The 27215-nt window shown below is 44.2% G+C and overlaps 1 long non-coding RNA gene across 1 annotated transcript; it reads right to left on the bottom strand.

Annotated features, from left to right (window-relative positions):
• Positions 1-8137: 8137 nt before the first annotated feature.
• Positions 8138-27003, bottom strand: LOC131912934 (uncharacterized). Its single transcript, XR_009379755.1, has 3 exons — positions 26916-27003; positions 24915-25008; positions 8138-8499 (listed from the first exon to the last, which is right to left on the bottom strand). It is a non-coding gene; the product is annotated as an uncharacterized LOC131912934 (long non-coding RNA).
• Between the last annotated feature and the right edge of the window lie 212 nt (positions 27004-27215).

A 27215-nucleotide genomic window follows, 5' to 3' on the forward strand; every position in this document is an offset into this window, starting at 1 on the left:
ACATCCTGGTTCAGAGTTCTGCTCAAATTTCCCTGCCTGGCCCGAGAGCTACTTAAATATGGTCCAAGTGATCAAGTACTTGGCTCACTCACTATATCTCTTCAGAAAACACGCATCCCTCTTCCATCTGTCTTCAGCCCTTTTGCCCCAGTGGAGGGACCAAAGAATTTACAAAGCATTCAACGTCCAGTCCAGCGGGGGAGGACCTGTCCCCTCCATGGTCCCAAGGACTATCTTTGTTCTGTACATGTTCCATTTGGGATTGCCAATTTGAAGCCAAGTCCTTCGTATTTTCGATAGCTTGTTCTCACACCAACCCCTCAAGGCAGGCACGGGTCTTGGGTAGTTTTTAGGCAGGAACCAGGAGGGTCCGAAGAATGGAAGTTCTTTCGAGCGGCGGCACAGCAGGGACCAAAGCCTTGTCTATGTATTTCATACTCCTTTTTCCTCTCTGCCCTCCGTCCATCCCAATGCCAGGACAGAAGAAGGAACAGATCTGTTTCTAAAGTCCTCAGAGAGATGCCTTTCCAGGTGCAAGTCACTTCTTCCTCCAAGGAGTCTTGGACTAAGATGGAAACCATAATGTCTTTCCAAATTGACTTCCTGACGATCTGTTGGGGAGGGCCCTCATAGGATTTAAGCTCCCCTTGCTATGGATACATCAAGCACAGGAAATTGTCCATTCCTGAGACTTCTGATGGACAAAGGGAAATAAAACTTATACTTTTTCCCCATTGTAGTGTGGTTCTGAAAAGGCACCATCCTTACGGGCTCAAGTTTTGAACATTTGTTCCCTAGACCTTGGTGACATTTTAGGAGGCTGCGGAACTTTGGGGGTGGGGTTGGTCACCAGGGGCAGGGCTTTCAAGGTTACAGCTGCCTCTTGTTCCAGCCACTCTACCTCCAGGTTCATGGTGATGGGGACAGCCTTTACCTGACAGTCCCGCTTCCAGGGACAGAGCTGCCCTGTTGCTAGAGAATTTCTCTCCAGCTCCCGCCACCAAGTCCCGCCAGTCCCAGAGCCCACTTATAAAATAAACACACAAACTCTTACATTATTTAAACTGCTTGGCCATTAGCTCAGGCCTGTCATTGTCTAGCTCTTACTCTTATATTTAGCCCATTTCTATTAATCTTTACTTTGCCACATGGCTCATGGCTTACTGGTACCTTACATCTTCCTTGTCCTGATGGCGGCTGGCAGTGTCTCCTCAGCCTTCCACTTCCCAGAATTCTTTTCCTTGTCCCGCCTATACTTCCTGCCTAGCCAATGGCCAATCAGTGATTTATTTACTGACCAATCAGCAACACACTTGACATACAGACCATCCCACAGCACTTCCCCTTTTCTTTTCTTAAAAAGGAAGGTTTTAACTTTAACATAGTAAAATTACATATAACAAAACAATTATCAAGCAAGAATTACAGTTACAATATTAAAGAAGAGATCCTATCTATCTTATATTTGTAAGTTTAAGGTTTTATATCTAACTTATCTTTTATTATAACTAAGGAAAATTGTAAGTATCTAGTCTTTAACCACATCAAAGACCTCAGAAGGATATACTATTACCTGAGAAATGGAGAAGGATATAAGCAACTTTTAGGAGTCTTGTAGGGTAGACAGAGACAGCTGGCAGCCTGGACAGTCATTCAAAGTTCTCTTGTAAAGTTGGGGCATCTGTCTTTAGCCCATAGGCCTAGAGTCTCTTATTTACTTTTTTCTGTGTCCTGTAGAATGTCTGGCAGATTTCTCTGCAAAGCAGGAACCTGAAGGACCATTTTGTCAAGCAAAGTTCAGTGGTCACCTTTGTATGGGTCCTGCATGTCCAGTTGATCAGGCAGTCCAGGCAAGAACAGTTTCTTGCCCAAATGGCTATTTTTGTCAAGGTGAAGATAAACTCCGTATGGAGTGTCTTCGATGCCCATCCTCCTCTCTGAAGTAAATCGGTGCTGTCAGGAGCAGACATGTCTCATTGTCCAGAACGTCTAAATTTTTAAAACATTTTAAATGCCATATTCTGTAGGTCTTTGAAGTGTTTGAAGACTATCTATCTATCTGAAATATAACTATGTATACCTAGAAGACTTAATTAACATGGCTACAAATATGATTATCATAGATGACTAATTATTAATCTATTTTTTAATTATCCATTATAATTTTAAATGAGTTACATAAACATAATATTTCAAACAAGAATAGAAATATATATACAGTATAACAAAATTAAGTTTAAATTTGTATCAATAAACTAAAATCTATAGCAATGTAAAACATTTTAAACAAGTTGTTACTCTTTAAAAGTAGGTTCATTAATCTACCCTTTCATCCTATCATATCTAAACTATCCCCTTTTTTTCTTTAGAAAGAGATTGTATTTATAATCAACCTGCTTTAAATAAAAATATTGTTTTTTCTCTGTCCCACACCAGAGGGCTCTTCTGATTTGGGACACAAGAATCTCTTAACCATTTTTTTTTTTTTTTGAGCAATATGACTGGGTTTAGAGGGGGAGTGAGCCAATTCCATCTCTAAAGCCAGCTTGGTATATTTGGGAATTTGGGCGTAGCTTCTCTTACTACTTCCTGCTGGAGGGGGGCGCTGTATCTTCTGGAGACAGAAAGAAAATTTTAGGATCATGGAGTAGTCCGTGAGGCTGTATATCTGAGCCAGTTGACTTGAAACCATTCCTGATGTTGAATCATCTGGGCCATGGTGTCATTGGAGACCTTTCAGGGGGTCTTGGCTGGTCAAACCTGATGTATCTTAATCTGGAACAAATCCATAGTCTCTGGCTTTCTGTGGAAACAAGAGCAGAGACTCTTTTCCAAAGCAACATATCCTTATATCCAAATTTTGAAGTCAAGGTACCTTTAAAATATACATTTTGGCATAACTCAACAGCTTTTACAATCAAATGTTTTTCTGTAGTTACGAATATCAAAGAGAACATAATCCAGATTCTCTGTGTGGTAGTCATCTTTACGTGGCTTATTTTTTATACTACCTTTACTGTCTCTTTAAAGACTTTATTTTTTAAAACTATGTATTTGTTTCTATAACTCTATATATCACAGATACAGGCCTGCCCACTGTGATCAACTGACTGAAAGTCTCCGAATTCATGTGCAAAATGATTCTTCTCTCCTCAGTTCTCTGGGCCAGGTAATTTGGTCATGGTGATGTGCAAGTTGCTAATAGACCCACTGACAACAGAAGCCAGGCTACCAAGAGAGTCAATTACTAGAAGTAGATGACCTGTTTCTCAGTCTGCTTCTGTCAGAGGAAGAGCAAAACAACGTAAAATCTGTGAGTTGAAGGTTGTGTGAAGTTAGATCGGCAGTGCCTAGTAAGTTAGAGATATGGACCCCTCTCATCTGCCCTTCGTCCACACAAGGCCGGCTCCTGTCAGATTCTGTAGAGGCTGGTGCTCTGTGAACCCGGGTTAGCCGTTCTTTTCTATGGCTACAGTCCACCCACCTCATAGTTAGCTCCTCACTGCTTGAAAATTTTAGAATCAGAAATGCTGATATTGACTTGTGTAAAATCTGCTGAATTCTTACCGGTCCAGATGGAAATGGAAATTATGAATATAAATTTATAAATTTCTTGACTTCTTTCGTTTGTTTGCAAATTTCTTACTTTTTACCCCAGGGTGTCTAGCTATTAATAACACAGACTTACACATTTATCACCCAAGGAAACATGGTTGTTTTTGCAGTCACATACATAGGTGTATGTGTGTGGCCAGTGTACGGGCTCAAAGATACTACACAGTACACAAGGCAGGGGTGCTGAATAACAGGAACAGGCCTGAGCCACTGTTTCCTTTACTATTTTCAAGGGTAAATGAGAGCATGTCATTGATAGAATTCTCATTAATCAGTTTCAAGTTTATGTCTTTGTAAAGAAACCTTAGTCATGACTTTCAAAGTCTTCCACATTATCTATTGTTTCCTAAACTGCATGTAATTTTAAGGCTTTGGGAAGCCTTCTCTTTGCCAGTGGAAAGACGTCTCTATAAATTGTCAGGCTAATTGTTTCTATTATCTAGAACAGAATATCAGATACTCATTAAATTGTGTTTAAAAAAAACAAGAATTATATTTAGATTCAATGCAGTGTATATAAAGCTCCAAAGATCTGGTCAGTGAGTTGGTATATTATGAAATTTCTTTTCACTTCTCTGTATTTTTATACAATGTGGCAGGTGCTCTTGTTTATAATTACTTTATCAGCAGTTTGGGGCAGAATTTTAATACTTTTTTATATTGGGGTAGTTTGCAAAATAGTGGCAATGCTCATATCTGTATGTCATTATAAAATTACTGTTATTTAGATAATTCCAAGGGAGGGGGGTTGAAAATACGTTATTACTGTGATAGTCTGATGATGCAAAGCTGTGGTAATGACATTGAAATCTCAGCACTCAGATGTGGGGAGTAGGCATTTCTATGCTCTTGTGACCCAAGAGAGCATCCTGACTTACAGAGAGGCCATTCATTATAACGTGTGAGTATCTGGAGTCCTGTCCTATGCCTGTCACCTGCCACTTCGTGTAGATTACTCTGGCAGGGTAGCATCTCTGTGGGTAAGGTGGGAATAATGATGTTGTGACTCAAATGGGTTCAGACATAAAAATTACTGAACAATTCAGGTCATGAAATGGGCGTCCTCTGGATGCTGTTATGTTGCTTGAGTTAGATTAGAGGAGATAAAATACAACAGCTCTGTTGTCTCTGCTTGATTCTAGGAGTGATAGAGAAGGTTCTAGATGAAGAACGAGGACATCTGGGGTAGAGTTCAGACTTGGTTTCCTCATCAATAAACCAGGTCTTTCCTCAGGAAGCCCTCTTCTTCCTCTTCTCCCTCTTCTCACAGCCTGTGATCTTGCTCATGTAGTGTACAAAACCCTAATCACTTAGTCATTACTTTGGCGTTACGGTATTTTAAGACAATACTAAGGCAACACACACACACACACACACACACACACACACATATATATATGTATGTGTATATATATGTGTGTGTGTGTGTATATTATAACCAGAAGGCACCTAAAGTAAGTAATACCAGTATTTTAAAATAATCTTTTGAGAGATATTTCTGAAAGATGTTTTCTAGGCAGAATTCTGATCAACAAAGAATTGGGGGAAATGGCTGTATTTTAAAAGACCTTTTAAAAAATCAGCTACAGGAGAACAGTAATATCAGCTCTCTTAGTGTTTGGCTTCGATTCTAGGAACTATTAGCTGAAAATTGGCAGCAGTGGGGAGGAGGCAGAGGAGGCAGCAGGGGCAAGAGGGACAAAGTACAGCTTGTGTGTTGTGTGTGGCCATTATTTTAAGAAAGTTTATTCTGGCCAATTTTATTCAAAGAATAATCAACAGATACCCAGAAGCCTTCTGCCCCATTTTCTGATTTCCAATGTAGACCCAATACAAACAATGAAGACATGTTAAAAAGGTAGTTTCCAGTAAAATGGCTGCCTCTGTCTTCCCGGTGGCGGTGTTGCTGAATATAAGGTAGTCTGGTTTTGCAAAGGCCCTCTGCTCAGTGATTCTGATATGTAAAACTGAGACCATATCCTTTGTCCTGGGTCAGGAGAGGGGATGAAAGAGTAAATGGGGAAGAGCTGCGAGGGGTATCTCATGGATCTGCTAGAAATACTTTATGAAGCAATCTGAGAAACTGAGGACTCAAGCCCCCAAACCAGTCGGTAGTCTGAGGGCTGGTCTTGCATCTGTCCGATGGCCTGTCTGGTCTGGTCGTTAGCGGACACAGGAGAGGGAATTTGCCGCTTTGCTAGCAAGAACCGCCTGGCTCCGGGGAGGCTTGCAGATTTCCCTTGCTTTGTTTCACGTTCTTGTTAGTCTCCTTTGCTTTGGCTCGCTTGCTTTCCCACCCGTTGGAAGAGTCTTTGTTGATTTCTCTCTGTCTTTCTGTACTTCTTATCTGCCAACCTTCCTCTCTTTGATTGTTGCCAGGAATAGGTGAGCTTAGCCATTGATTCAGCTACACACTAACAACCGCATCGGCTAAGTGAGCACGGTGTCAAGAGGGAGGGGGAGGACTCTGCATACGTGACCTCCTTTCTTTCTTAAAAAAATGCTTATTAATTCTTTGAGAGTTTCATAATGCATATAGTGTATATGGATGGACTTCACTGTTGCTCTTCCCAGACCCACCCTAACCTCTGCACCACTTCCCAGCTTCATGCCCCCTCCTTTGTTAGATAACCCACCGAGTTCAGTTTGTACAGTTGGGACGGAGTGTGGGTGTGTGGCCACCCACTGTACCAACCTACCAGGGTCCACATCTTCGAAGAAAACTTAGTCTCCTTCCATCAGAAGCCATCCGCTAACGGCAGCTCCTTACCTAGGAGCTGGGGTTCATGAGCACCTCCTCGTCCATGCCGGCATGTCGACTGGCGTGTGCAGGTATCGTGCAGCCAAGATCAGCTGCTGCGAGTTCACTCGTTCATCCGTCCTGACGTGTCTAGAAGACGCCAACACACTCCAGTTCTCCCCAGCCTCTGGCTCTTCCAAGCTCTCCACCCCACTTGCACAATGGTCCTGAGCCTTGGAGGCTGTGGCTGTCATCCAGGTATCCCATTTGCGGCTGAGGCCCCCCCCCCCCCCCGACCCCCAGACACCTTGCCTGTCTGTATTTTGACCAGTTATGAGTTTCTGCATTAACTGCCATCCGCAGCACATGGAAACTTCTCCGATGAGGTCTGTGAGTGTATTACATAGAGGAAAAGGAAGCATTCGACAAAGACTGCCAGAATACCATGGCCAGAGCCTGGGCTCTCTTCAGAATACCTAGGACACGGAGTGGGAGATCAACTCCAGCAGTGACAAGGGCCAAGAGCAGAGATCAGGTTGGGTGAGAGGCTGATATCCCGCATCAGATGCCACTTAGCTGGATACTTCAAGAGTGAGAATTGACTGAGTTGGAAAGGGGTGTGAAGCTGGGATGCATGTTTGTCAGGTATTACTAGAGTGGAAACCACGGGAGTTATTGGGAGACAAGCGAGGCCAGGGTCAGGAGTGAGAAGCACTGTATAACTTAGGGGGCGCTAACTCTACCTGGAGTGGAGGCAGAGGAGCCCCGTGGCTGCTGTGAAGAGAGCCCACAGAGGTAGCAGCAAAGAAGCGGCGGTGTCTGTCCTTTAAAAGATGACACGTGTTGAAATTGCAGAGTCAGGGTAACTCTTCTTCACTCTCTTTCCATATCCTCAAGGTCATTTGTCCCAGTTTAAATAAAATATCCCCCACAGGCTTAAGTGTTAAAGGCTTGGCCCCCAGTTGGTTGATACTGTTGGGGGAGGTGCTGGACACTTCAGGATGCCAGTCCTAGCTGGATAGCCTGGGGGTTATCTCTTGCCCTGGTCTGACCCTGGCTCTCTGTTCCCTGGCCACTGTGAAGTGAGCAGCTTCACCTCTCAACCTATGATGTTCTACTTTACCACCTTTACCACCGAGAAACAACACAACCGTCCAGCCATGGCCTGTGACCCCTGAAAACATGAGCAACAGAAACCCAAACTCTTATCATGCTTTTCTCCGATATTTGCCCCAGTGGTGAAAATCTCAACACCCTGCCGTTCTCCCTTAGATCTAAGTAGTTAGGAAGCCTTTCACCAAGGACTTTCTGAACCCCTGAATAGAATATATACGAAGTATCTTGATACTAAAAAGTAGGTATTGGAGAAAGTATATTTTCTATAGCCTGTGAGATTATGTCAAATAATGGTCACGTGTTGAAAACCACTTAACAGTTTCTAAGGAAGACTAACACACTTCTAACTGCAGGTGTAGGAGAGAGTCAAGAACTACCACTGACTCAGCCCAGTGTTGGGGTCATCAAAATTAGTTATAATAATAAGATGGCCACAGACAAAATGTTCTGAAAATGAGTCCCAGCAATTCTCATGGGAGATAACCACTTGCCAAAGAGGTCCAGTTAAGGAGGTGAATTGTTTGTATTTTACTCCTAGCCCAAAAGTAATAGATGATAAAAAGATAATAATGTTTGACACTCTATCCAATGTGGTTAAGGGTATCCTCAGAGCAGAAATGGTCCTAAGAGAAGCTGTGATCTGATTAATGATATAACAGCCCTGCCTGAAGTAATGTGCTGACAGATAAGACTAACTCTGTCTGGAGCCTTTAAAAAGAAAGGTCAGGCAAAATGTCTCAACCGGCACTAATTCAGAATCTCTTAGAAAAGGAGTGGCCCTACATAGCTGATGTGGCTTTTGCCATCATTGGACTGTTGAGGTTCTGGAAATAGATTGTATTTTTATGCAGCTCGAGAGAAATATTTATTGAGTATGCATTGATTGTCAGACTTGCAGCTTCTCAGACAATCTCCTTTGCTACCAGGAAGGGTAGAATGGTAGAGTATGATGGTCTGCCTTCAAAACTTGTGCACTGATGACTTGGCTGAGGCACTTCAAAGCTGTGTGCATCTCCGAGAGGGAGAACCTGTTAAAATAGGAAAATGTGTGAATGCAAGCCCAGGGAGCATTCCACATGACTCAGACAACACCGTGTTCAGTATAATTTGTCTCTACAACCAGCTCAGACCAAGAGAGTAGAATTGTACTTCAGCTTTGGAAGATGTTTCAAAGCATTTGCCCACATTTGAACCATCATCCTACTTGACCATTGTGAGTCATTTTAAATCTCTCTGCCCTGGTTTCTCCACTTGCAAGGCAGAGTAAGGATAAGAATTTCTGTAAGGACCTGTGGTAGTTTGCATGCAATTGACACCCAAAATCTCATAGGGAGTGACACTATTAGGAGGTGTGGCCTTGGTGAAGTGGAGGTGGCCTTGTTGGAGGAAGTGTGTCACTATGGGGCAGGCTTTGAGGTCTCCTATGCTCAAGATACCGACCAGTGTCACAGACTGCTTCCCGTTGCCTGCAAGATGTAGGACTCTCAGCTACGTCTCCAGCAGCACCATGTCTGCCTGCATGCTACCATGCCCCACCATGATGATAATGGACCGAATCTCCGAACTGTAAGAGAGCCACCCCAATTACATGTTTTCCTTTATAAGAGTTGCCATGGTCATGGTGTCTCTTCATAGCAATAGAAACCCTCACTAAAACAGGACCTTAACATGATACAGGACAAATGGCTCAATAAATATCAGCAATTGTGCTGGTTATTAATTCAATTCTGGACCACTTTGCCCTATGATGGAGGCACCAGGAGGCATCATGACTCCGCAGAACAATATGGCTGGCAACTTGGAGGGGGAGGCATAAACTGATCATTCCTATTATGTAAGCAAGCTAGTCTCTATGTGATCCTTTGGACTTCCATGAACTGGAGCATTGTTCCTGCCTGGCCTGGGGCCTCAGGCCAGATAGCACACATTCTTCTTTGTAAATCTTGTTATTTTTTTTGCTCACTAAAGGAAGTGAATTGGCAAGGTACCTCCAGGCTGTGACTTCTCAGATTCAACAACATGGAGGTGAGGGGGGTCAAATGGAGCCCAGGGGTCCTGTAGAAATCAGAAGTATAAATCTCAGATGACGCCTCCAGGAGACATCCAGGAGCCCTTGAATAGACTCTTTCAGATTTTTCCTGTGGCTTCATCACACCAGAGCCTCTTTGGGAGTCGGACCTGAAGTCACCTAAAAAAGGGAGCTCCATCTTGATTTCACTCCTAATAACTGAATTATCATGAATAAATATTGTAAGAATGTTCAAGAATCTAGTAACCAAATAGTCCATGCCAATCTCATCCTACATTAAATCAAATTAATAGCCATTTACTACGTAGGATCTGTGAAAGCTCATAATATTTCCTGATTTGGAATAAACTTTCAGATGGCTGAGGAGTAAATACATTTATAACTGTGTTAGAACTTTGAGAGATTAATCTCCTGTAGTAAAAATGCACAATGATATTCCAAGAATATCTCAGAAAGTTGAACGATGAGAGTTTCTAACTTTGGACTTATGAATACATCAAGTTGACGCCAGAAATCCAATCAGAGCGTGTTTCTCCCAGGTATAACCCTTGTGTCAGCAAGTGTTCCTCCAAACACATGACATTTGAGGATTTCAGACATCACACTCCAAGTATCTAACCAAAATAAATGTGAAAGGCCATTACTTTGGGATACATAAACATAAGGAAATCCAGGACCATGAGGGAGCATAAGTGTCGCCCTCTACCATGTGTGTCCTGGAAGCCAATTCTTCCCGAAGGAAACATGACTTTTGTCTGGAATAAAGTAATTTATAGATGGTAACATAGCCCATGAAAATCATTATTTCTGGCCAGGCATCTGTACTAACACAGAAGAAACAAGAAAAGAGATCTTGTAGTTTCTTAAGACATTACACTTTCAGCCAACTTTGAGATAAATGTTTGAATGTTTCATATGTATTCTGTTATGTGGGGACATCTGAGGACATTTGCACATGGAAGATTATACCAAATTATGGCACACATATTTTTTTTTTCAGGCAAAATTTACCTTTTCCAAATGGGTGGCAAGCCATACAACTTCCCCATTTCTTCGTACAAAAGAATACCACCCAAGGAAACAGGCATGGAGACAAAGAGAGGAGCTTGTACATTCCCCGCACAAAAGTCCAGCAGCGAAGGCAGGCGGCCGTCCACACTGCGCGTAGATGGTGCTGAGAACCACGTGGCTTCCTTTTCTCCTTGGAAAATGGCCTCAGATGATGAAGGACGTGAGGTGAACCACCGCTAGCTAAGCACAAAGTTCCTTACTCTCTGCAGCCGTGAGTGCCATGAGTTACATCAGTCGCTGAATTCCTTCTCCTCCAAGGGGCCCATTTGGCCTCTAATTCTCTTTCTCAACACCCCCCTCATCCTTTCTTTAAAAATGTTGCCTATTCATTGTGAGGCTCTTATCCAAGGAAAAAAGACAGAGGTGAGGGGGTTGGATGGGGGGACAGGGACCCAGAGGGGAGCTGTTTTAGAGAAGGGAGGGGGAGGGGAGACTCTCCCACAAAACACGCGGACACTTAAGAGCCGGCTGGCTGGAGGACTCTTTTCTTTCTTTTTTTTAACATCAAATTAGGTCTGAGAATTCATCTCTATTCACTGGACTTTGCAAAATTAGTTGACTAGTTAGAAAAATTTTTAAAAATTATGTTTCCCTGAAACTCTGAAGTGACTGTGGCCCATAGGACAGTAAACTACAGTGGTTAATGAAGAGGGCTTTTTTTTTTTTAGTGGTATGAGAAACTAGCCAGCTAGAAGAGAACAATTTCGTATTTTTGATGCAGTCTGTGATAGCTGAATAACCTTATTTTGATTTACTGCTTCACACAATGTGGGCTTTCAACACATGAAGAGCCATAGCTAAGAATTTGGGGCCACTTTGTCTTCTTATTCACTCTCTGAATCCCCTCCCCCCCTCCCCCATCCTCTATTTCCTCCATCTGGTTTTGAATAGCTAGAGTGTGCCCACAATATGGATGCACTAGACGAGTTATGGCCCTCTTACCAACAGCACCTGGCAGCCTCCCCAGACCCCTATGGAGATGGGCTTAAACTCCGACTGAAAAGCATCCACTTGTATTTTTTTTTTTTTCTGATGACTTTAACAAGAACACTCTGGTATTAGAGATGTCTAACTGGTGGTTTTTAATAAGACTTTTTCAAGCGGAAAGGAAACAAAACCTCTTGCGATTTGCTGAGTTGTACATTCATCCTCTCCTCCTCTCTGCTTATGTCCCTTCCCTGGGTCTGCACCATTAGCCGGTGAAGTTGTTCCTTCCTGGATGGACCGGTGGATGGAGATGGGATCTTTAACTGATTCTAAATCTAAGCCTGGAAATAGACTTTGTGATCACAGAACTAGCAACCGCACATGTCAGGTAAAGGGAGAAATCAGCTGTTACATACAGAGAAGTTAAGAACCAGCTGGCTTTGTGGGACTAGAAATTTTCTCCTTCTCAAGAGGCAGTTAGAGAAGAACACTGTTGATTTCCCCTTTTAGACTAGGAAAGAGCCTAACTGTAACTGGAAACAAACAAAACTGGTAAACTCCCTGAAACAAAAGTCATGAGATCCTGGGCAAGAGAAGCTTCAGGGGACCTAAAACTGATACGGAACTATTTTGGTTAGGAGTTACAGTTTGGGCCACATGCAAAGGACTCCAACTGCTTATTTGATGTGAGTGTAAAATGTGGATTCCCACCCAGTGGGTGCTGGGAACCTGTGGGTACCTACCTCACTCTCACCTTGATCAGATAAGACTCCTCCCTAAGTACTGTGAGCCATGGTTCCGTGAGAAATCCTTTAAAATATATCTAGGGAGGAAAACCTCAGTCTTTGTGTAGTTTCTGTATGGATGAGTCTTAAGGAACAATCTCATGTGAACGAAGATGAAGCTAGATCCAGACTGGCATAAGAGCCCAGCGGAGAGCATCCCAAGCCGCAGTAGGGAGCCATAGAAGATTGGGGGCTGACACCTTACCCCCATGGAAGCTGACGCAGGTGACGGTCCTTTGGGGGCCACTCCTGGACCACGGTGCTCAGGGACAAAAGCATGCCCAACAGCCCGTTTCTCATCTCCCGCCCACCGTCCTTTCTCCTGCAATCTGTGACTGATGGTTTGGTAAAGAACTAAGAATTTGGGTTCTTATGTAAAAGCAAGTGCAGATCATGAGACAGCTTCCCAGGTGATGTCTTAGTCTGGCTGTGGGCGGCAGCTACACAACCATCCATTGGTGGTCGTTCACCATTGATGAAGTTGTGCACGGATGACCGGACATCTCTACATGTACAACATAGAGATTCAGTTAAAAAGTTAGAAAATCAGGGCTGGAGAAAGGGCTCAGTGGCTAAGAGTATGTATTACTTTTGCAGGGGACCTGGTTTCAGTTCCCAGCTCCCACAAAGCTGCTAACAACCATTTGCCACTCAGCTCCAGAAACTCCAACACCCTTTTCTGGGCTCCCCAGGTGCTACACACACATGTGCATAGACATACATGCAGAAAAAACACCCATACATACAAAATAAAAACATTTTTTAAATAAATCTTTTTTTTTTATTACAAAAGAAGCACATTGGTTGACATTTCTTTTAATTGACCCACTTTGACTCCAATAATTACTTTATTATAGGAAAATGAGTGAGTAAACCATAAGAGTTACCAGTTATACCTCGTTTTTTAATGACAGTCTGTGAGGCTTTATGTATTGTCAACCCAGAAATAATTCTTTTCATTCCTGCAGGTGGAGACAAAGCTGTATCATTCAATCCTAGGCCCTTTGTTAAGAAATGCGTACTTCTCAAATGCAAGTAAATGTTGTCTTTGCAAACTCCTGCTTTCTACCACAAGGTCACAGAATGACATGAGCTAGAAATGTAGCAGGTGAAGACGGTGTTTGCAAATTCTCTCACTTCCTCCTTTGCTTCATGTCAAAGTCTTGGAGTGAGAACCTGTGACGACTTCTAAAAGAAGCCTGCAGGTGGCAGTCTTCATGTGTGTGACTCCGAACAGGACAAAAACCTAGACTACAAGCTAGTTCAAACTAAGCTTACATGACCCGTGTGAAATACAGTCCCCAACTGAGACGGATGACTGTACCAGCCGAGGGCCTAGAATCTTTTGCATTTTAATCCCAGGACATCTGAATACCAGTGGTTGGTTAGCCTGCTTCATTTGTAAGCTGGGAGTATCCATATACAATGTAAAGCAAATTTCACAGACGAGCCGGACTTGATTTTCCATTACTTTGAGCAAAGCCATTTTGAAAAGGAGAAAAATGTACTTACAGACTTAGGGAGATAGTTTTATATTCAGACTTACAGGAAGCAGAAAGCTGGGCTGGAAGGGGCCCCAAACTGTGTGGACTCAAGAAAGTGTGGGCAGGGAAGCAAGCCTGGGGTAGTGTGGCTGGGCCAAAGGGGCAGCTCAGCCTAGACATAGTGTGGCTCACTCCAGGTAGAGACTCCAGGGCTGGCAGAGTTGTCACCACCCTTAGGGTCAGCTGAGAGCATCTGTTCAAATGACTCGGGAGATTCCCGGAGACAGATCCCTGGCCTAATCTGCCTGCATAGAGCCACAGGTACAGACAGCACTTGTGGGCAAGCACATAGCTGGGTTTCGAGTGTTCCCTCAAGGCCTTTGTGATGAGGGCGCTGTGAGAAGGGAATAGACCCTTTAAGTTAGAGGCTAATGGGAGAAAGTCAGGCCACCAAGGACATTGGAGGAGACATTGACTCTGGCCCCTTCCTGTTTCTCTTCCTACCTACCATGAGGTGGTGAGCTCTGCTGTACTAGGCATCTCCACCATAGTACATCACTTTGTCACAGGACTGAAAGCAATAGATGATCAACCATTGACTGACATCTCAGAAGCCCTGAGCCAAATTAGAATTAGACTCTTTTAAAGTTGATCCACTCCATTATTGCCCAGTGATGGAAGCATGACTAACAGAGAGCCCATTCCCACTTAGTACTGTGACTACAGCTGACAATATGGGCCCGAAGCCTTCTGAAGATCCAGGCAAGAGGAAACCCAGAGTGCCTTGAAGGCAATAATTCATCAGCATTCCAGAGGGATCTCAGAAAACTGTGATGCTGATCTGCTGAGAGTTCCCTCTGCTCCCGGTCTGTGCCACTTACTTGGAGACCTCTGTTGCTATGGCCATAGGAGAGCAGATGAAGACCATCTGCCCTAGCCATAGGCTCACAGACCTGCATGCTGTACAGCACAGGGATACTTGAAGATGGACAGAAATCTGATCCCTTCTGGAATAGAAGCAGGCCCTTTTAGTTCATGGTAGGCAAGCAGAAGGCCATCTAAGGCTAGGAAGGAAAGGTGGCCTCAGATGAACAGGATGATCTCTCTAGAATATGCCTATGAAACTACTGGGCACCCAGGGATCACCCTGATACATATCACTCCGGTCTTCAGTGTAGAGCTTCTAAATCGAGAATGACCAAAGGGGCCTCCTCCCTTAGCTTCCTGCACATAGTTCTGCCATGGGGAGATCTGGTGTCTTCTGACTCACACAGGAATCCATCTGTAGCTTCTTCTGATGTTCCACTGTGTTCCTTGTATAGCTGTCTACCCTGAATAGGGTAGATATTCACCTGGCTGTGGAGCCTTTCATGTCCTCTTCTCCTTCCTTGTGCGATCTAAAGCATATGTCCCAAACCTTAAGATACGCACTCTGTCTTGAAGTGAAAAATCAGTTTCAGTCATTGGAACCTAGGTTTCCAGACAAGTGTTTTATCAAGGCGCACATGAAGGCTTTACTTTAGAATATTGGATGTGGTGTGAGCTGTGACCGTGTTTATTTTTAGGTGAGATCTTTGTCTATTCTACAGTAAGACATCTTCACTGCGGTGCTGCGGAGCCCAAACTGCACAGCGGAGAGACGAAGAAACCTTTGTCGGCCACCCACTCCCACCTTCTGAGACCCTCTGCCTTCTAAAGTACGTCCCTTCGCTGCTCTGTCACATGGTCCAGGCATCTGTCGCTAGACTAGCAGCGCCCTCTGAAGCCTTCTTTGTGAAGGCCTCATTTTTCCCCATCTGCTAGTTTTTCGAGTAGATTTTTCAGGACCCTGTGACCATCCAAGTTCTATTTCCTAAGCTTTAAGCATGTTAGGTTTAAGGTGGGAGACCCTGTTTGTCGCCATCCAATAAAAGCCCAGCCCTCCAGACAACCCCTTGAGTGTTTTCTGAGAGGTGGTGATACAGGCCTCTGCAGCTCCAGCATCTCCTGGGTTGATACTTCATGCTGATCTCAGCTTCCTGGCTTTCCCTCCTGTAAGCCGCTTCCCACCCTTTGCTCTCCCGTGGAGTGATTTGGTGAGAGGAATTTACTACGCTTTCATTTCTCACTCCCTGGGCCACATATAAGTTTTGAGTTTTATTATTGCAATACAAATGTTTAACACTGGCTTTTCTAAAATGAATAGATAATGCTGATAGAAATGTGAACAGTAAGGGTTATGGTCAGTTAGGGCTCTGTCAGAACAGGAAGAGGTTTCAGATGGGAGTACAGACCGTTGGAAATTGGACTAGAGTCCCTCCATGGTACACACTGGCAAAGAATTTGACTATTGTCCATGCCATGTGTGGCCGAGTATCAAGGTAGAAAAAAATATCAAGGTAGCACAAAATCGAGGCTCCATCATGCACATTGATGCTAGCTGCCTTTAGTCAAATAGGAAAAGGGAAGAGGAAAAAGCCAAGTGGAAAGATCTGAAACAGCATTTTACTCAAAAAAAAGAAAGGCATGTGATATTCCGGGCTAGTGCCGTGAAAAAGAAGCCAAATAATTTGTTCTAGAACAATAGGAAAGAGGCCTTGAAGGCATCTCAAAAATCTTCAAGAATCCACCCATTACAGGTCTCATAGATCTAAAAATTTAAACTCGTTTTAAGTATTTTCATTTGAGAAGAGAGTCTCAGGGTGCCTTGCATGCAAAAGGAAGCCTACAGAATTGTTTCCTCAAGATTCACTTCCCTGTGGTTAGCAGTTGGGGAAGGCAGACCCTACTGTAGACATGGTCCAGGGGCTCTGATGTAACTCTTCCCCTGGCAAGCCTTCATAAAGCCCATGCAACGCTGACTTTATAAGCACAGGGATGGGGGTCACAGAGGCTTCCTCTGTGATTCCAAAGGAAATTCTGGGCTGCCAGTGTGCCACAGGGCAAAGTCTACAAGTGTCTCTGACAGGGAAATGTGTAGTGACCCTGTGAGAGTGAAGCCGAAGATTCACTGCAGACTCCAGGGACTCAGAGATACCAGGATCATGGCACAGTGCCAAAGGAAGCCGTAGAGCCAACCCCCGGGGAATGAGCATGTGGACCGTAGCCAGGAAGCCCACAAAGGCTGCAGGTCCCAAGCCCTTTGGGGCTCACACCAGGCCTTCCTATGCTCAGTGTGACAGATGTGAAACGCTGCTCACCAGTGTTTTCTCCATTGTGTTTTTTACTTTCTTTGGTCCACACCTCTATTCCCCACTTCTGGAATGGGGACATTTAATCTGTTTCGTGGGGTAAGTTTATAACCTGCTCTATTTTTTTTAATAGGGGCCAAGAGCTAAGGATTTTCTTTGTTCCTCTGAAGAGACTTTGCCCTTGGGCTTTTGAGCAGTGCTGGAGCTGTTTGGACTCTGGGTACTCTTAGAGGTGGACTGGCTTGGAGATGAATTTTTGCAGGGCAGAAGCAGTATGCTAAAGAAAGGACATTGAGCATCTCTCTGTTTTCCATGTGATGAAGGCTTAGTCACCACTTCGTGCTTGGAAATGGTAGGCCTTTAAGTTGAAGGGGTTAAGTGCCTTTGAGGAGAATCTGGGGACCCTGGCTGCTCCCTCTGTCTGTCACATCATGGTTCCACCACAGTGTGCTATGTGACCAAATGCCCAGGGCAAGAATGCCACAGAACCACAGATGGAAATTTCTGAAAGTACCAGCCAAAAAATGCCCCTCCGCCTTCCTTCAAGTTCATTTCTCTCAGGTATTGTCACAATGACAACTGACAGAGTGGCTGTGAGCATTAACCAGTGGAGTCTATCAATAAAGGCTGGAATTAGTTGGGAAAATCCAACAGTGAGTTGGGGTAGACAAATGCCACCTTCAAAGAAGAGATGGCCGAGGAGCAGCAGATCCATCCAACTGATTTAGACAGAACATTCATTCTGCACCAGCTGCTGTAAACACTGGATACAGCGGGACGGCCGGGTGCTCACAGAGAGTTCCACATCTAGAACAAGGAGGCTGTTCACTGCGTTGGGATCAGTGGAAGGTTTTAGTCTCCTGAGAGGGAATGAATAATTCACACAGCCATTGTCTGGATCCTGTAAGGAGATTTCCAGGGCCTTATTCCCTTCCATTCAAAGTTAACCCCAGATCCCACAAGATTTCAGGAAGTTGGTCCAGCCCTCTGCAGCAGCATGAATAGGCAGAGGAAGGAATGTGTAGGGAGATAAAGAGAGCTGCCGCAACCCCAGCGCAGCCTGTTTAAATACATCTGGCAAGGGCTGGAAGACAAACGGGGAGGGCTGGAAAAAGGCCCGTGGCTCCGCACAATGGTGGGATCCTGCAGCACTGTGGCTGAGCGGGAGGGGAGTAAGTGGGTCCGGGAGTTAAGACTACCCCACCCCCCCCACTAGGATAGCGGTCGTGGAAGGTCCATTCACAATGGAACCCGTAGCATTCAACTTTGCCACAGTGATATTTCAAGCAGTGAAAGTGAGAGTTGTTTCTTAAAATGCTCTCAGGAAGAGCCGCTCTGAGATGTCGTCAGTCCGTTCTGCTGAAGCCTGCTGACCTAAGGGCTCCGCATTCTGGAGGTGACCCTGGACTTCACCCACAGCGCTGCTATCCGTTCCTTGTGGGAATCGAGCAGAAACATTTCCTAGCTGGTTCATCTCTGCAATGCCTCTGAGATTCTAGCACACATGCAAATAGAAGAGTGGCAAAACCATCTCCCATTCATAACTTAGCAACCGCGTGCTCTTAAGAAACCATTTTACTTAGAAGGCACATGGTGACTGAGACTTTTAGCATTATGCATTGTGCTATGAGCCCTAAGAGATCATTTACTGGAAAGGATTTTGAGAAATTTACAGATGGGAAATGGCAGGCACCACAAGTCTGCTGGGTCTCTGCCCATTCTTTTCAACGGTAGGAAATGTCCCTTTGCTTTGTGATACTGGCTCACCACACTCCAAACTGAAGTGAGCAGACTGGGTCAAAGGTGAAGGGAGTGGAGCAAACAAAAGCGTGTGGGTGATTGCTGTGCACAGGCCCAGTTCCAGGCAAGGTGGTCAGCTTGATCTCAGCAAAGGGCTCTCCCTTTGTCTGCCAAGAGGATGAGGTTAATTGGGTTGGAGGATGTGGGAGGGAACTGATGCTGTAGTGGTTAACTGGATTCTCTATCAAGTGGTGTGTGTCTGTGTGTGCATGCAATTCTCACAACGTTCTTATAAAATAAGAAGTAGCCCATTTTACAAAAGAGAAACCTTGAAGTTACTTGGCTTTAGGGCACAGAGGTATTAAGACACAGAGTAAGATTTATAGCAAACATCTGACTTACTTCCCTGCTTTAGGTTTCGAAATACATTTACTTAAGGTAAATGTGAACATCTAAGTATGTTTATTGCTCCATTGGTTTCAACCTTTTCCGAGAAGTCGTTACTTAAATGGAAATTAATTCACACTTTACTGGATCGGTCTGTCATGTTTGAACCCTGCTCGTTCTGGACGCCATGTGGCAAGTTCTCTAACCCATCCAAGGCTCAACTTGATTTTTGTCAACAGTAGGTAAAGATCGTTGCCTTGGGAGCGGGACTGGCCTTGTAAAGCCCTGGGGACTAGGTAACGAAGGGAGGAGAGATTCGATGTGACCTGAAGAGGAGGATGACCCAGTGCAGCTGGTGCCTCACACTGTGCTGTCGCCATGGCAGGAACCTGGTGTGGACTGGTGTGTTCGCTCCCACACAGAGCGAACTTAGAGCCAAAGCTGTTCCTTTACATCCAGTAGTTGGAAGTCTCAGCTTATGATCCCAACTGTTTTTCCTTTCTCTCTCTCTCTCTCTCTCTCTCTCTCTCTCTCTCTCTCTCTCTCTCTCTCTCTCTCTCTGACAGAATCTTACACAGCCCTTACTGGCGTAGAACTTACAATGTAAATCAGGCTGGCCCTAAACTTACATAAATCCATCTGCTTGTTACTGCCTCCCCATTGCTGGATTAAGGCCTGGTAAAAGGATTTTTATCTTTATTTTTTTTATATATGTGTATGTGTGTCTGCCTGGATGTATACATATGTACCACATGCCTGAAGAGGTTGAAAAAAATGTGTTGGATTCCCTGAGGTTGTGAGCCACTCTGAAGTTACAGGCTATTGTGAGCTGCCCAGTGTGCATGTTAGGAATGGACCCTGGGTCCTCTGCCAGGAAGTATTCCTCACCTCTGAGCCATCTCTCTTAACCTTGTTTATTTATTTTATTTTATTTTATTGGAAATAGAGTCTCTCTATGTAGCCCTGGCTGTCCTGGAACTTGCTGTATAGACCAGGCTGGCCTCAAACCTACAGAAATACACCTGACTCTGCTTCCTGGATGCTGGGATTGTATGCTATCATACCCAGCAAAGGGAAGCTGTGAACACAGGCACTGAGAACTGAACTCTTAAAGTTTGGGTGGTGAGCTTTAGCCCTTAACAGCTGAGCTATGTCTCCAGCCCTCCTTTGATTTTTTGATTAAACACATTATGTCAGTTCAGTCTGGAAACTGAAAGATGCAACGTATTTGGAAAGAAGCTCACTTTACCCACATCAAAAACTTGGTTGATTTCCACCTGTGATTGGCTTTTGATGTCTGCCTCTCTGCCATCCTTGCCTTGTAAAATAGATGTAATGTTGACTAGAGGCTTTTCAACTGCTCTTCCTGAATAATTATGCTCATGACTGTAAACTGAGTTACATTATCTCTTCAAAACTCTCAGTGATGTTTCCTCTGTACTCTTAACCATTCAGAAAAATTGCTCGTTTTCCTATGGTCTACAAGGCACCCACAGGTGTGAGCAGAACACGTTAACAGGCAGGTAGTATTACTCCAGTCACTTAAAGAAATCCATCAAGCAAGAGTCTTGGGAAAGCTAGCGAAGGAAAGGAAGGAGAGTGGAGACTGGAGAAGTCAGGGGGCCTTGGCTGAGAGATGATGCCTTCAGCATGCCGCCCAGCTGGAGTCCTTGCTAACCCAGTCCACTCCTAGGCTCTTGCTCCTGAACAGGTCTCCAGCTCTCAGGCTAGGCCCTTCCACAGTATTCTTAGCGTTTCCTTTTTTGCCATCTGAGTTCTGATCCTGTCCTGTCAAGGTTACAAACTTCTATTTCTACCTTGTAAATGGATTTTTCTTTAGGCCGAGAGCTTGTAAAAAACAAAACTGAAACTTATTATTAATTATAAAAGCTTGGCCTTAGCATAGGCTTGTTCCTAACTAGTTCTTATAACTTAATTAACCCATATTTTTTAAATCGATGTTCTTTTACATGGCTTGGTTACCTTTACTCTGTACTGCCCATCCTGCTTCCTCTCCCTCTGGCTGATGACTCCTCCCTTCTTCTTCCCAGAGCTTTCTGTCCCCAGAAGTCCCATCCAACCTCTTCCTGCCTAGCTAATGGCCATTCAGCTCTTTTTTTAAAAAAAAATTTTTTGTTTGTTTTTTTGTTTTTGTTTTTTGAGGCAGGGTTTCTCTGTGTAGTTTTTGGTCCCTGTCCTGGATCTCGCTCTGTAGACCAGGATGGCCTCGAACTCACAGAAATCCACCTGGCTCTGCCTCCTGAGTGCTAGAATTAAAGGCGTGCGCCACTGCTGCCTGGCCATTCAGCTCTTTATTAAACTAATCATCTTCACAAGGAATATTCCGTAACACCACCTCTACACTTTTCCACTCTCAGCCACACCCACACCTTCCCTTCCCTTTCGCTGAAAAAAGTCTGTCCACTTTTTGCTGTTCAATCCCACTCAGTCTACAAGGCAGCTCCCTGGAGCTGTATTGAGCAACAGGCCAACCTCTCAGAACCTCTCCACTGTGGGATCTGTCATCTGGTTCAGTGCTGTGTTCCTGTACCCTGACCCTGAGTCTTATGCACATAATTCACCTGAGACCCTTCAAAATGTTTGATGTACTGCTGGTTTTGATTGAAGGGGGATGTTGGGAGTGAGCCCTGCAGTGCAGATCTGTGATCAGCTTTGGAAAATGTTGCTGTAATAAGAAGTGTGTAGTAAATCCTAAATTTCACCCATTCATTTGAATTTGCAATTAGTGAGCTAGCGACAAGCTTTCCAACTCTTTTTTTTTGTAGATTAAAAAAATACTATGGAATAAAATGTTCATTAATTTATTAATTAAATGTTGGGTTGACAGGATGCCTCAGCCAGTAAAAGCACTTGTCATGTAAGCCTAATAATCTGAGTTTGATCCTGGATCCCACAGTGGAGAGAGGACTGACTCCTAAAAGATGTTCTCGGGTCTCTAAATGCATGCCATGGTAAATATACCACACACACACACACACACACACACACACACACACCATATACACACATAATACAACACAACACACATACATGCCCTTCCACACTACACATATACAACATATACACACACCATATACACACACAACACAACACAACACACACACACATACCCCACCACCACACCATACATACACACACACTATATACTTACACAACACAACACATACTCACACACACATACCTCCACACACACACACCATACCATACACACACACACACACACACACACACACACACACACACACAGAGTCTTAATTCATGCAAATGCATAGTGAAAATTTTTCATGATTGTGATACTGAAATTTCATTTAAATTGTATGTTGACCTGCAGAAATGTCAGGTCCGTTTTGGGGTAAAACTACATTGGCAGTAGACCGGTAACATTATCTTTCTGGAGAAGGGCTCACCTTTCCCTGTGCTTAACTAAAACCTTAGGAAGGTTCCATTGTTATCGGCATCCGAAGTACATACTGATTTGTCTTGATCTTTCTGAGAAAGCTATTGTTGTTGAGAAAAAGAAATGTCAGGATGTGCTTTTAAAATGAGGTAGACCTTTAAACTTCCTTTTAAATATACATTCGAGCTTTAGTTTCCCAACAAGAATTTTGAAAACTGTTTTCAAAGACTAGATAAGGAGGTCATTTTCAGGATGTATGTTTGTGCTTTTCAAGTATTTCTGGAAAGAAAAGTAGGACCTGGTCAAAATAATTTAGGATTGTATTTATTCCAGATCAGAAGGGCCTACAAAGTCATTCTCTGGCACAAACAACCACACACTCCCTCTGGGGTGCACACTGCCCACTGCCTGGCACCGAGTACCCTTGTGCTTCCACTACAGAGGCACATACATGTATTCAGTTGCTATGGACAATAAATGATCCTTACATTGTTGCTAATTCATTCAACAAATACTTATTGTGCACCCATTGCCAGACACAGATAAAGCTAAGTGCCAAGAAAGTATACATGAATAAAGGAAGCTTAGTTCTGCCCCTACAGGCTGAGACAAGAGGGAAGGCAGAATGGTCCCCAAAGAAGTATCTTCCTAAGGGAAGACTGGATGAGACAGCCAGAGGCTGGCAGCAGCACATACAAGATCTCCCACATGCTGTTCCTGAGCAGAAAGTGACCAAGACGTGGTCGAAAAGGCAGAGGGAGACCATCAGTTTCAATGCCTTGTAGACCATAGTGAGGAGTTTGGAGACAATCCCAAGGTCAGTGAGGTACACTGGCAGCTCTCCAGTAAGTGTGGTGTTACTGGCTTTGGGGCTGTCTGTTTCTGTGGAGAGCCTCTTTAAATGGTTCTTGAGAAAATCTAGCAATAAAGTGGAGAGAAGCCAGGGAACGGGAGTCATAGTTCGAGTGTGGACTGTCCCCCACAGCTCTTGTGTGAAAACACTTAGTCCCCATCTGTTGGCGTTGTTTTGAAAGGTATAGAGCCTTTAGTGGGTGGAGGCTCACTGGAGGAATTGTGGGGTGGGCCTTGAGGTTTGATAGACTGGCCCCATTTCCTGTCCATTCTCTGATAATGAATGTGGAGGCAACATGTCTAGCCACTGCACGTTCCTGCCACCCACCTTCCCTGCCATGATGTGTCCCTCAAAATGCAAGCCAAATTAAATCCATCTTCCCTAAAGCTGCTTCGTGAGTACTTTATCACAACAAAGAAAAGAGTAAAGGATACAAGGGTTGAACTAACCCTCTCCACCCTGAGAAAAAAATGACCTTGACATGCCTGCAGGAAGTGGTTTGTGAGTACTCAGTAAGCCATAAGGACCTGTTAGTTAGTGCTGGTTAGTTCTTGTCAAATTTACACAAACCTAGACATATCCTGCAAGAGGAAATCTCAGTTGAGGAACTGCCTCCATCAAGCTGACCCATGGCTTTGTCTGTGGGACCTTCCCATGATTGCTGAGTGACATGGGAGGGTCCAGCAGTCCCATCTGGACAGATAGGTCTGGGATATATAAGAAAAGTAGCTGAGCAAGCCAGGGGAAGCAAGCCAGAAAGTCGTCTTCCTCTACCTATCGTTCCTGCCTCTTCTCCTGCATGAGTTCTTGCACTGACTTCCCTCAAAGGTCAACTACAGGCAGGACCTGTAAGCCAAATAAACCCTTTCCTCTCCATGTCACTTTTGGTCGTGGTGCTTATTTATTATAGCCATAGAAAGCAAACCAGGGCAGCGTTGAAACCTCCAAACAGATTTATAGGTTAGAGTCAGTTCCCTTGTATTATTTCCAACACTAAACCCAAAGACAGCATTGATGCTTTGCCCAAAGACAGACTACAGACTTCTATCCCATTCAGTTTCAAGCAAACACGTCAGTTAGCGCTACAGAGCTTACCCACTGATAGCCCCATGTGCACGCATGCGTCAATAAGACTTGGCTCCAGACAGCAATTACTGCAGGCACCTCCTTCTTTCATCTCAGGAGACACAATGAAATCGTAAACACCAGTCCAGACACCGAATAAATAAATAAATAATGAAGAGCTCACTCTCTGCCCCCTGGGAACAGAACTTGAATTATTCACCTTAGTCTGTGTTGCAGGCCTGTGACCTGTGTGGCTGTGCGGAGCCTTTCCCCTCACTTCCACATTAGCAGAGGTGAAGGGAAAGTGTCCACAGCCTCGCAGGTCTGACTCATGCTTAATGAGCTAGAATAAGTCTCCTAGCGTGAGCGCCTTCGCCCCTGCCCTTGAGTTTAAAGGGCACCGCCAAGAATGGAGAGAGATCCTGGCTTCCTTTGGGAATTTCACACATTCTCACTGCGCCATCTGAAACCTTCCCTGGCAGTGAGGTTTGCCCACGCTTTGGATGTGACTTACCTGTCCTGTGCAGAGAGGCTAAACATGTCCTCTGAACTGTCGTCCGAGAAGGATGAAGTGCTGAGGAAGGTTTTCAGTGTGACCTGGGCGGAGGCTGCAGGGAGCATGGTTTTATTTTATCATCCTTCTTCTGGTTAATGGTCACAGCTGCTGACTGTTCTACATTGTGAGCGTAACTGCCATTCAAGGTGCAGTGCATACTTAGGAGCTGAATTTGGGAACTGAGTGAGCTTTTTCTACTGGGCTCTAAATTGTAACCTGAATCAGTCTATGACAGATTTACAAAGGTCTTCAGTTTATTATTTTTAAATAGTAAAATTAGTATTATTTTTAAAAAACCAAGTGCTTAAGGAAAAAGAAAGGAAGGAAGGGAGGGAGAGAGGGAGGAAGGGAAGGAAGGAAGAAAGAAAGGAAGGAAAACTTAATAAATAGGCTCAGTGTCTTAAGTCAGTGTTCAAATGCTGTGAAGAGACACCCTGGCCACAGCAACTCTTATAAAAGAAAGCATTTATTTGGGCTGGCTTGTAGTTTCAAAGGTTTGGTCCGTTGCCATCATTAAAAGAAGCATGGCAGGGTGCTGACAGACATGGTGCTAGAGAATGAGCTGAGAGTTCTACATCTGGATCTGCAGACAGCAAGAAGACAAAGACACTGGGCCTGGCTTGAACTTCTGAAACCTCAAAGCTGGCCCACAGTGACAGGCTTCTTCCAACAAGGCCACACCTCCTTATCCTTCTCAAGTAGTGCCACTCCCTAATGACCAAGCATTCAAATAGATGAGCCTGTGGGGCCCATTTTTATTCAAACCACCACACTCAGCAAAAGTCCTTCTTACAAAAACTATTTGTTAGCACAGACAGAACAGCTGTCCTGGATTTTGTATAGGTTCCTCTGCCTTCTGGTGGACTTCACCCATTCATCCATTCCCTCCTTTTGATCCTGTAGTATCCTTTAAAATGTCCCAAGCACAAGGCTAGAGAGATGCTCAGTGGTTAAGAGCACTGGCTGCTTTTCCGGAAGACCTGGGTTCAGTTCCCAGCACCCACATGGCAGCTCACAACAGTCTGTTACTCCAGTTCTAGGGAACCCAGTACCCTCTTCTGGCCTTCCCAATGCACTAGGCACACAAGTGGTTCACAGACAGAAGTACCTGCAGGCAAAACATGCTTACACATAAAATTTTTAAAAGTTCCAGGACCATCTTAGAATGTTCTGTGTAATGTCTGTAGCTTCCTGTGGCATCTGTAACTTCTTTATATAATAAGATTTTGACCCAATAGTTTATAACATTTTTAAGTCCATTCAAATTTTAGAGTTTATGAGAAAAAATGAGAAATGTAAATATAACTACCATCATCTTAGTTTTCTTTCATCTGAAAAGACACAAAGACGCCAAAACCTACTCTATTTCTTTTGATTTTTTAAACAAGCAACTTGTTAGATATACTGTGGGGCTATTTTTTTTAAACTGCTGTTGTTTTCATGCTGTAGAAACTATTGTGTTGAAATCACCTCAAGTTTTAACTATAATCATGACAGCTGATTATCTGACCCATCTTCCTGCCGCCTGCAGCAGATGGAACTCAGACAGCTAACCTAAGTCTGCTGACCACAGAAAGCTTCATTTTAGAGAATTCATCTGTTACCTTTCCAAATTCCTACTAGCTACTGTACTAAAATGGGAGAACTCATAACTGAAGCCTGTCTCTAGTCCCCTCCTCCTTTTGACTGGAGGCCCGATGTTCCATGTCATTGGCTGTATGCTGCTGCTGTCTGCAGCTTTTTTGCTGCTGCTGTCTGCAGCTTTTTTGCAGCTTCTCTCTTTCTCTGTTTTCATCGTGAACTGCATGTTAAGCTATAAAGTGAAGGACTTGCTCTGTGGGTAACAGGATGGGTGTGAATGCACATGCAAACACAGTTCTACTCATCCTTATCCCCTCTCCCCCACCCCCTCCCCCACCCCTGCATGCTGCGCCCGTGGTGTTTTATGGTTGCACTCACATGATTTTATTCAGTTCCATTTCTAATACGCATCTGTGAGGACTAGGAAGACAAGAGGTAACACCACTGCATTAATACAGCGTTTGCTTAGAAACCTAATTCTCGCGATACCAGAAATGTTGAGAGACTTAGAGAGAGCGCTTGTGGGAGACGTGACCAAGCCTCCATGATGATCGTGAAAGCCTTTTGAAGAGAAGCCGCTGTACCTGGCTCAGCTGTCGGCTTAGAATAATCATTTTCTGGCTTCTCTGCTTTCACCTTTGCCCCTCCTCAGATGTGGAAAATGTAAGGAGTGTATTG

The sequence above is a fragment of the Peromyscus eremicus genome, chromosome 6 (genome assembly GCF_949786415.1).
Source record: "Peromyscus eremicus chromosome 6, PerEre_H2_v1, whole genome shotgun sequence".
Classification (NCBI taxonomy): Eukaryota; Metazoa; Chordata; class Mammalia; order Rodentia; family Cricetidae; genus Peromyscus; species Peromyscus eremicus.